At 42.6% G+C, this 10000-nt stretch overlaps 1 protein-coding gene across 2 annotated transcripts in view; it reads left to right on the top strand.

The window, feature by feature from the left end:
- The window catches only part of LOC138015037 (coiled-coil domain-containing protein 66-like), a 95991-nt gene that overhangs the window by 24981 nt on the left and 61010 nt on the right, over nt 1-10000 (top strand). The window lies entirely within an intron of this gene.

Below are 10000 nucleotides of genomic sequence, written 5' to 3'. Positions count from 1 at the left end.
GTGGGTACAATTCCCACCCTGGTCAGAGTTTTTCTCTGTCCTTGTGTGGGCCCAGTTCCATCAGTACGGCTAACGCTCACATGGTTCATATGGGATAAAAATATAGCACTTTATGTTACACTACACTCTCTTCAGTTAATTCTCTTTTGAACTGATTATGGACAGCAAGCTTCGTCATGTTGCTGGTCTGTCCTTGATAACAATGGTGGAACCAAAGTGATCAGACGATACGTCCCACTGAACTCCTAAAGCCCTTTCAATGGGGAGCTTGTCGAAATCTAGGCTCTTGACTTGTGCAGCTCTCTCAGACTCTGGCAACGACTCAAGTACCCTCTGAATTCGACAGCCATTTGGTGAGATTGAAACCGCCTCTTGCTAACAGCTTGCGCAATTGGTCGGCGAGATTGATAGCTTCTTGATCTGTGGGAACTGAACTGTGAGAATTGGTTAGATCCGGCCCTTGTAAAAGCTGGTCATTCAGTGAAGTACCACAGTACGAACACCACTCTGATTTTTTGAGGCCTTTGAGGATTGAACACCGGATGATGTGGCAGATACCAGAGAGCGCCAAGAGGTCCTATTTCTTGACTTTCAATTTTCCTTGCATAACCCTTGGTCAGTAGATCATGCATACCTAAATTCCTTGTATTTTTTGTGCACTACTGGCTCCTTTCTCAATCGTTTGCACAATAGTTCTAAGTGGCGTTCAGCAATGGTCCTGTTGTTTTGAAGATTCGGGGGATATGTTTTCCAAGGCAGTGAAATTTCGTAATGGCCATTTTCTAGTTTCACCGTTTTCTCCATAATATCTGGGGCCCTTCGATCGTTTTGAGACATCATTTTGCTGTGGTAAACTGTATCGTTGAATTCCAGGTTGCAGTAGTCTCAGTTGCAGTAAACTGCTGGTCGAGGGTCTTTTCTACCTGGGTGAAATTCCCAATTGGGGACTTGGGGGCGATTCTCCCTAACGGGCCGTTTAGCACCCAGCCTAGCATGGTTCTTGTAGTGAAGGGATCGCCGTTCTCGTTCGGTCTGAACTCCCTTGGCTGTGGTGCTTGGGGAACATCACTTCCAATGAGCAGCCAGATCTCAGCTTCAATCTTTGGAATAGTTACACCCTTCAGGTACGGCCAGCGGTTCACGTCTTGTTGGTCTGCAATGGCTTCCACTAGGATGGGTAGCCTAGATCTTGAGTAAACTTCAGGCAGCTCAACGATGTTGGTTGAGATCAGATATCTGAAAGCTCACTAGGGAGCACTTGACCGGGTCTTCTTTGCCCTTCAAGGTCGCTAGAATCAGCTTTGTTTTCTTTCCTTTGATATTGAGCTTCTCTAGAAGGCTTTCTGTACAGAAAGAAGTGTTGCTGCCAGAATCCAGAAAGGCGTATGTTTTGACAACCGGTTGACCTCCCTTTGCTTGCACGTAAAGGGGAACGATTGCCATCCCAGTCGCAGTAAAGCTAGCAGAAAAGCTTGACTTCACATAGCTGTTGTTGGCTAAATTTGTGTTGCCCACAGACTGTGTGTCCGCACTTGCTTGTTGCATGGTGGTAGAAATCATCCCACCGGCGTCAGGAGATTGAGCGTTTAATTGATTCTTGTTGTTGAGTGGGTGAAGGAAAGATGAGTGCTTTGAGGTGCACCCTTTAACCTTGCAGAAGCTTTGCCTTTTACACAAGCGCACGAAATGACCAGGAGAGAGGCAGTTTATACACAGTTTTTTTGTCTTGAATAAACTTTGTCCTTTCCTCAAGGGACTGCTTTCGAAAATTTTCACAGCGAGGCAACCAATGCGCTGCCTTACTCAGGGGACACTCGAAATTCTTGCTCATAATTTCATTTGTTGTCTTTGACGAGTCATCAGCCTTTCCTTGACTAGAGAACCCATCTGCCTTGGGGTGCTTTCTTAGACCCTTTGGTGGGAGAGACTGCTTGGGTTTGGTCTCTATTGCAACTCTACCGAACACTGGATGGGAGGCTGCTCTAGCCCTGGCGATGACAAACTTCATTATGTCAGCTACAGTAACGTCTCGTGCTTCAGTTTCTATGACTCTGTCTACTGTCGCCACTTGACCCTCAATGAGTATGGAAGCCTGTCTACGATTTATGGTTATCTTGGCTGTCCAGCATGCTTATGTAGCCAATCTCCCTGAGCGTGTTGACGCAACTAGTGAGTTGGACTCATCGTCAGCTTTTATTACGGGACCGTCTACAAGGCGTTTGACGTGCGCAGCGGCAATCTTGAAATTATGCCCGTATCGGTCCTTCAGTAGCTTCCTGGCTTCTTTGTATCCTTCGTCTTCACGCATGGATAGGCAACTCTTCATAAGCTCTTGCACTGGACCTGTAGTGTGCTGCACAAGGTAGTACAGGCGGGTGCTCGGAATAGACGTCTTTCTTTCGACTAGATGCTTGATGGCGTGTATAAAATCAAGGTAGTCGATAGGATCTCCACTGAAAACCTGCAAGCTTGGTTGTGGAAGTGTAAGCGCCATCACGCCTTGTTGCTGTTGCTGAATTAACTGCTGGAGAGTGTAGTTTTGACGATCTTGAATCTCCATCAGATGTTGGAATGAATCATCCTGAATACTTCCAGAGTGGTTGTTTCTGTGTTCGTTCGGTACGTGCGATTCGAGTGCACGTGGATTTACTGCCGGCGATTTGGGTACATATTGCTCCTTATACCCACTAGAAACGAGTGGTAGTTTGTGAATGGCAACTGGATCGCGCACTAACGGCGTTGAGTAAGGCATATCATGCTGTTTTTGCAATTGTAAGCAAGTTCAGCTTCGACTCGTAGGCGCGTGTCAGCGTCGGCTTTGGCTATCTCTTGATCTTTGCCTTTCGTTGTTGGAGTCTTAATTCCTCAACTTGAATGTCATGCACCTGTTTAAGTGTAGTGGCCTTCGCTTCAAGCGCAACCCTTTTCGCGAGAGATCTAGCCTTTGAACTGGCCGTACTAAAGATTGAGGAGCTGAATGCTGAGCGCGTGTACATAATGCGGCTTTCGACATTGGTGGTGAAATCATCAGGGTTGACGTAGGTGCTTCGATCTACAAGCAATTTCTGTGCTACTGGGTGTGTAAGCCAAGCGTTGATTTCTCTCTCGAGTTCAGTGGTTAGCTCCACGAGAGAGTTGTAATACTGAGAAGATGTTTCGCGCTCGGTTCCATTTTCTAATTGATGATGATACGCTTCGCGAGCAGATTTGAATTCATCTAAGAGTTCCTGTAGTTCAACGTGCGCCTTGCAAATTACGTCGGCTGATTCACGAGTGGCGATTAACTCGTGCAGCATGTTGACCTTTCCAGTCACGCCAGACTTTGCCAAAGAGCGGGCGGCCTTTAAATGATCGTTTAGTTCTCTATTTCCGGAATCCATTACGGTCCTTTAGATAATGCGATTAACAGATATGGCTTGAAGTTTTCGTGCCTTTGCGATGATTGACAAAAATGTTAGTACTCCGTGGGAGTGCATGACAGCATTGATTAGTCAATAAATTCTCTGAATTCCTTCACGGTGCCGTGAATTGAAAATAAGGACATTCAATCAATTGTGCCTCAAATTCGAACAAATGTAAATTTACTCGGTGGAACGAGGAGAACATGAACCAAGCAAATTACGTAATAACACGGTGCATTGCGTTAAGGACGAACACGACGCCTTAAAAGCAACAGTGTGAAGGTTTATTGGATAGAAATGCTCAAAGTTCCTAGTGGTACAGCCTTGCAACTTGAAACAACGAGAATATATTTAAAACGACGGAACAAAGGTCGCAGGGTTGAGAGTTAGATCACAAAGTCATAAGGACGACGAAATTTGGTTCGAACTGAAAGGCGATAAAAGCAAAACAGAAACTAATTTTAGCTAACTACCTATAAAAGTAACAAAAAGGTGTATAGAAGGCTAAGGTAAACGTTAATAATTTCAAATAGCACATCAATGAAATACAACAAGAAATGAGATCAAACGGGCTGATTAACAATCTACAAGTACATATAGAATATGATGATAGAAACTTGACAATGATCACATCAGTGTAGATTGATCAATAAATCCATGCTGAGTACTAACGATTAAAAACTGATTGAAAACTAGATACCAAAGCAAATATATTAATAGAATAAGACGAGCAAAACTTAAACTTAAACCGAAACTAAATACTGGAAAAAACAAAATCATGAAAATAGTAAAACTTACTTTGGTTTGCACACGCACCAATGCTAGTCTTGACTAAAAGCTCTATAGAGAACTTGACGATGAGCACGAGTGTAGATAGAACTAAAATCCAGATGGATGAAGAAGTTGACAGTACGAAGTCTACACTAGAACTGAACTACTGTGGAAAACACTAAAACTTATGACTAGCAAAACGTGCCTGCGACAACCAAGAAAGCATTATGCATTTCCTATGCGGGTGTTAGGGGAAGGAATTCGCAACCATTACAGCGGTGACTAAACGTTATCTACATGTATGAAGGTGATAATCCTTAAAGAAATACCGAAACACGTACTAGCGATAATGTAAAAAATAAAAGAGAAAACATCGCATTTCAAACCAACAGTGTTAACTTCGGAAAGTCAGAAAGATAAATCATGAGGAATTCTTGTATTGGCTGGCTCGATCATGGAGATTGCTACAAGTGATAGGCTTGTCTTCATTTGGAGGGTCGCATATAGTTATGCCCCACAGCTTCCTTTACATGAGGCTATCTGATGTGGTCAACCACTTAATCGTCAAGGAGAAATTTCCATTTACCGGTTGGATGTTTTCTTTCTTTTTTTAAAGTCGGAGCAATTTTTTGGTAATGCTACAGTTAGAGCATCAAGCATTATGCCGGCACAATAGACATTTTTTAAGCATAAGGCTAAAAAATTTATCTTTCAATGGTTTTGATGAAACGCCTAGTATAATGTCTCTACAGGACTATATTGAGTGCTCACCCAATAGAGAGATGAAAAATGAAATATGTTCTAGAGAGCGAACTGGTCAGAGAGGGATGTAAGAATCGAGTTAAGAGCTAATTGTTGTTGTTGTTGCTTGTATTGGACTAGGAGGATAAAAACGTTGTGTTGTTAACCCTTGAAGGTACATGTAACTTGTTTGGGCAGGAGCAGGAAAATGGCTAAAATTTGAGTACATTGCGCTGACACCAGGATAATAATTATTTTTGGCTATGATTCTTAGGGTGACGCTCAAAAGAATAATGCTGTTCGTTTATTTTTGCTCAGCAAACAAATGAATTTCCTATACACATATTTATCTATAAATACAGTTTTCAAACAATCTGCCAGAAACAAGAGCGATTTTCTAAAGATAAGAAACAGTGACTGTTCTTATGTCTTATCATGACATTCACTATTTTTTCCAAAACTCCTCGTGGTCTTTATTACCCACGATGCCTTAGGCACCATTTCGTGATAGCATACATGACATCTCCTTTTTTTTGTGAACTTAGGATTAGGCTTAGGTTACGTTCTAAAGACATTAGAATAAAGCAACTATGAAACTGACGAAATGGTCAAAAGCGAAATAAACAAAACTTTAAAAAAAAAGTTCAAACTCATTGTTCATAGTCTTTGAGGTATGTAGGTTGCTTGACCAGTCGACCGGAACGAGTGCGCATTGTTGGTTTTAGTCCCTGATGAGACATCACTCCTGTTTCGCGGAGTCTACCATGTTGGTTAGTGCGGGAACAGCTTGACCAGCTCATGACCGTGATACTTGGTTCATATTCAGATATACTCTATATCTCCTGTACACTACTTCTGACCCTCAGGTGTCTGGACGACATATGACCTGCGCGTGTGATAGGTACTTGTTGACCACTGTTGCTTGGGCCCATTTCTTATCTTCCTTGAGAGTTGCCTTATCACCTTTGGCTAGAGGCGGCAATTCTTTACGACAGTGCTTATCGCAGTAAAACTTTTCTCTCTCTTTGATCTTCTGAAGGTGCTGCTTAATTTCTGAGGCTCCCTGTGGCTTTAGAAGCTCAGCATTAGTTGGAAGAGAGGTTTTGATTCTGCGGCCCATAAGAATTTGAGCGGGAGACAAGCCTACTCCATCCAAGGGAGTGTTTAGAACTGTAATTCAGTAAGGCCTTGTAGGGATCTTGTACTTTCTTTAGGAGGTTCTCAGGGGTTTGCACAGCTCTTTCAGCTTCACAGTTGGACTACGGATATAGGAGATACGGATGTAGGGGATGTGGTGTGCAAAAACCCGTAACTCCTGCTAAACGTTTTGAATGCTGAACTTGGGTACTAGGGACCATTGTCGCTGATAAGTTCATCAGGAATGTCATACCTGGCAAATTGACTCTTCAGGTGACAGATAACATTGTTACTGGTTAGGTCATCTAGCTTTGCAACTTCTATCCACTTTGAAAAATAGTCCAGGCTTAGCAAGTAATGAATACCATTGAACTCGAACAGGTCACTTCTAATTCTAGACCATGGTCTATCTAAGGGATCTCGAATTATCATTGGCTCCCTGGCCTGGGCCTTTGGAACTGGCTACACACGAAACACTTGGACACTTTATCTTCAATCTGTCAGGACATCCCTGGCCAAAAAAAAAAAATGTCTCATTTCACTATACCTTGAGGTGACTCATGTATGAAAGCAAGCATTTCTTTCCTCATACTCTGGGGAACTATCAGCTTCTGAGCTTCAAACAAGAGACCATCAATGGTTGAAATTTCATCTCTGTGGCACCAATATTCATAGTTATTTCTGGGTAATTCCTCCTTGTTTGCTGGCAATCCATTCAGGACTACTGTGCTTAAGTCTTACATGGCTGCATCATCTGCAGTGGTGTTCTGGAACTTGGCGTACTTCTCTGGCAAAATGGGAAAGTTCACAGTCATTGAATTTCATTCACTTCACGGTCTGGAATGAGAGTTTCTGTAGACTCATGCAGGTAGGATCTACTCAAGGCATAAGTGACAGAAAGTTCTGAACCTGGGAGATATTTTACTTTCAAGTCATACCTTTGCAGGGTCAACATCAATCTCTGCAATCTCAGTGGTGCTTGATGCAAGGGCTTACTTAAGATACACTGCAAGGGTTTGTGGTCTGACTTGACTTGGGTTGGTCTTCCATATATGAACTGATGAAACTTCTGTGTACCGTACACAATTGTAAGGGTTTCCTTTTCGATTTGGGCATATCACTCTTGTGCTGGAGTCAGGGCTCTTGACATGTATGCTAAGGGTTTTCCATCTTGCAGGAGGACTGCACCCAACCCTTTGGAACTTGCATCAAATGGTAGGGTTAGTGGCTTGCTTGGATCATAGTACCCAAGTACTGGTGCTGAAGAAGCTATCTCTTTAAGTTTCTGAAAGCTTTCTTCTTGCTCTTGGTTCCAATGCCAGGCAACGTTCTTCTCTAGTAACTTTCTGAGTGGTGCACTGACTGTAGCCATGTTGGGCATAAACTTTCCAAGATACTGAATAAATCCAAGGATTGTTTTAAGTTCCTTAGTGTTCTCACGGTGTTTCATTGCTTGTACTGCCCGTGTCTTTTCAGGATCTGGTGTAAGCCCTCTTTGCTTAGGACATGGCCAACATAGCGAACTTCTTCTTGCTTGATTTGGCATTTCTTGGCATTGAATTTGAGGTTGACTTCTTGAGCTCGGTCTAACACTTGCTTTAATTTGGCATCATGCTCTGCATCATCTTTTCCCCATTTTAGGAGGTCATCTACTATCACTTTCACACCCTCTAGATCAGCAAACAGGTCATACATGCAGTTCTGAAACACCTCGAGAGCCGACTTTATGCCAAATGGCAACCTGGTGAAATGGTATCTTCCAAACGGCGTGTTGAACGTGTTTAGCTTTGAGCTTTCTTCATCTAACTTCACTTGCCAATATCCCGATGTGGCATCTAGAACTGAAAATACTTTGGCTTATGGCATGTCAGCAACGACTTCTTCTACTGTTGTCATTGGGAAATGCTCCCTTCTGATGGCCTCATTTAAATCTCTGGGGTCTATGCAAATACGAATCTTGTTTGGTTTCACAACAGCAACCATGCTGTTCACCCAGTCACTAGGTTCTGTGTGCTTACCAGCTACACCTGCTTTCTCCATACAGTCGAGGTCATCTTTGATCTTCCCTCTGAGGGATATGGGTATCTTTCTTGGAGGATGAACTACGGGAGGGACGCTTGGATCTAACTTGATTGAGTGCTCTCCAGGAAGACATCCAAGACCTTCAAGAAAATCTGGGTATTCATCAAAGATGCCTTGACCCATATCAGTTGGAGACTTTGGAATGCTGTGTTGCTGAAGTGAGTTTATTCTGGCAAGTAGACCCATATCTTTGCAGGTTTGGGCACTCAGTACTGCAGGGGCTTCAACATCAACTACCGTAAACGTCCATGTATAAGCCGCACCCCGAATTTAGAAGCGCAGATTTTGGAAAAAAATGTAATACAATAAAGTTTGAAGTTCCAGCAACGTTCTATTGCTATAAACCAACAAGGACAAAATCAAGGTTTCACCATAAAGTTGAAATTCCTTTGATATTGAAACAAAACGAACGAGTGCTTAGTAGCCAAGCTTTAAATGTGGGGAGAAGTCTGGGCCAGGGCCTGGGTATCATGACCACGTCTATGAAGATGTTTGGAAACCTGCGACAGGCGAAAAAATTCATGCAGAACAGGAGCTTGATAATGCAGTCGACAAATTTGCCGAGAAGGTGGTCAAGGACAATGAAACAGTCGGCCATTTACCTCGCGAGTACTCACGAATTTTGTGGTATTTTATCGCACGTGGCGGAAAGATATGCATGGAAGTGACTGGCTGAAGACGTCACTGCAAACAGCTGTGCGGAGGAATGGAGATTCCTTGTAGGTTGGTGTTTGCTTGTTCGAGTAAAGCGAAAATTAATCGCTTGAAAGAACTCTTGGAGAGCAAGATTGGCCGATAAACACTCGAATACACAAACGGCTCCTTTAGGAGCCACCACTCATTAAAAAGTCAAGGAACAACAGCCACACTCTCTCAGTTTCTTTTATGTTTCTTTACTGAGATCTTAAGAAGTTTTATGAATGTTAATTAGGTTTTTTAAAACTCCAAACACAGATGTATCCATGGATAAGCCGCACTCTTGATTTATAGCTTCAATTTTGTGTAAAAAAGTGCGGCTTATACATGGACGTTTACGGTACATGGAATTTCACAATTGCGCTTTTGACATTTCGTCTGTTCTGGCAATGTCAATAGGCCATTTCCGAGTTCTTGCCTGGCTCCTCTTCAAAGCGAGGCTAAGTGCGAAGTTTTTGTTATGAAAATTAGTATTCATTCTTATGTAAAGTAGAACTAATTACTATCACAAAACCTTCGCACTTAGACTCGCTTTGAAGAGGAGGTAGACATGAACTCGGAAATGGCCTATTGCTTTTCAAGAGTAAGCTCTGAACCTTCCTGAATTAACTTTTCTCTTGTTTTGGTAGAATGACAGCCAATAAGCACTCTATCTCTAACCATTTCATCATGGTCAGTATAACCACAATCTTTCACAAGCAACTTCAAATCAATGAGAAATTGCTCAAATGACTCACCCTCTTGTTGAATCTTCTGGTGGAACTTGTACCTTGCAAATACCTTATTGGATTTGGGTTTCACATACTCTTCGTACTTTGCATAATAGTGTTGAGCTTCTTCGCTTCTTCTACAGTGAAGTCCCATGTATTGTATATGTCATGACTTTTGTCTCCAATCCAAATATCGCAGAGTTGCTTGAATGCTTTCCACGCGGCCGGTAAATCTCCACTCCTCCAATCCATCTTTTGGAGTGCTGCCCACAGAAATTCCTTCCATTTTGTTGATTTTGTTCTCAAAATGTTAAGCAAATGGACCCTTAGGCTTTGTGGATTCTTTTGTGGCTGTATTTCACCTATTCTTCTGACACCATGTTATGTCTCATCATGACATTCACTATGTCTTCCAAAACTCCTCATGGTCTCTATTACCCACAATGCCTTAGGCACCGTTTT

This window comes from Montipora capricornis, chromosome 9 (assembly GCF_036669925.1).
Source record: "Montipora capricornis isolate CH-2021 chromosome 9, ASM3666992v2, whole genome shotgun sequence".
In the NCBI taxonomy this organism is placed as follows: domain Eukaryota; kingdom Metazoa; phylum Cnidaria; class Anthozoa; order Scleractinia; family Acroporidae; genus Montipora; species Montipora capricornis.
The sequence above is the reverse complement of the archived record's forward strand: the minus strand, read 5'-3'. Positions and strand labels throughout refer to the sequence as shown.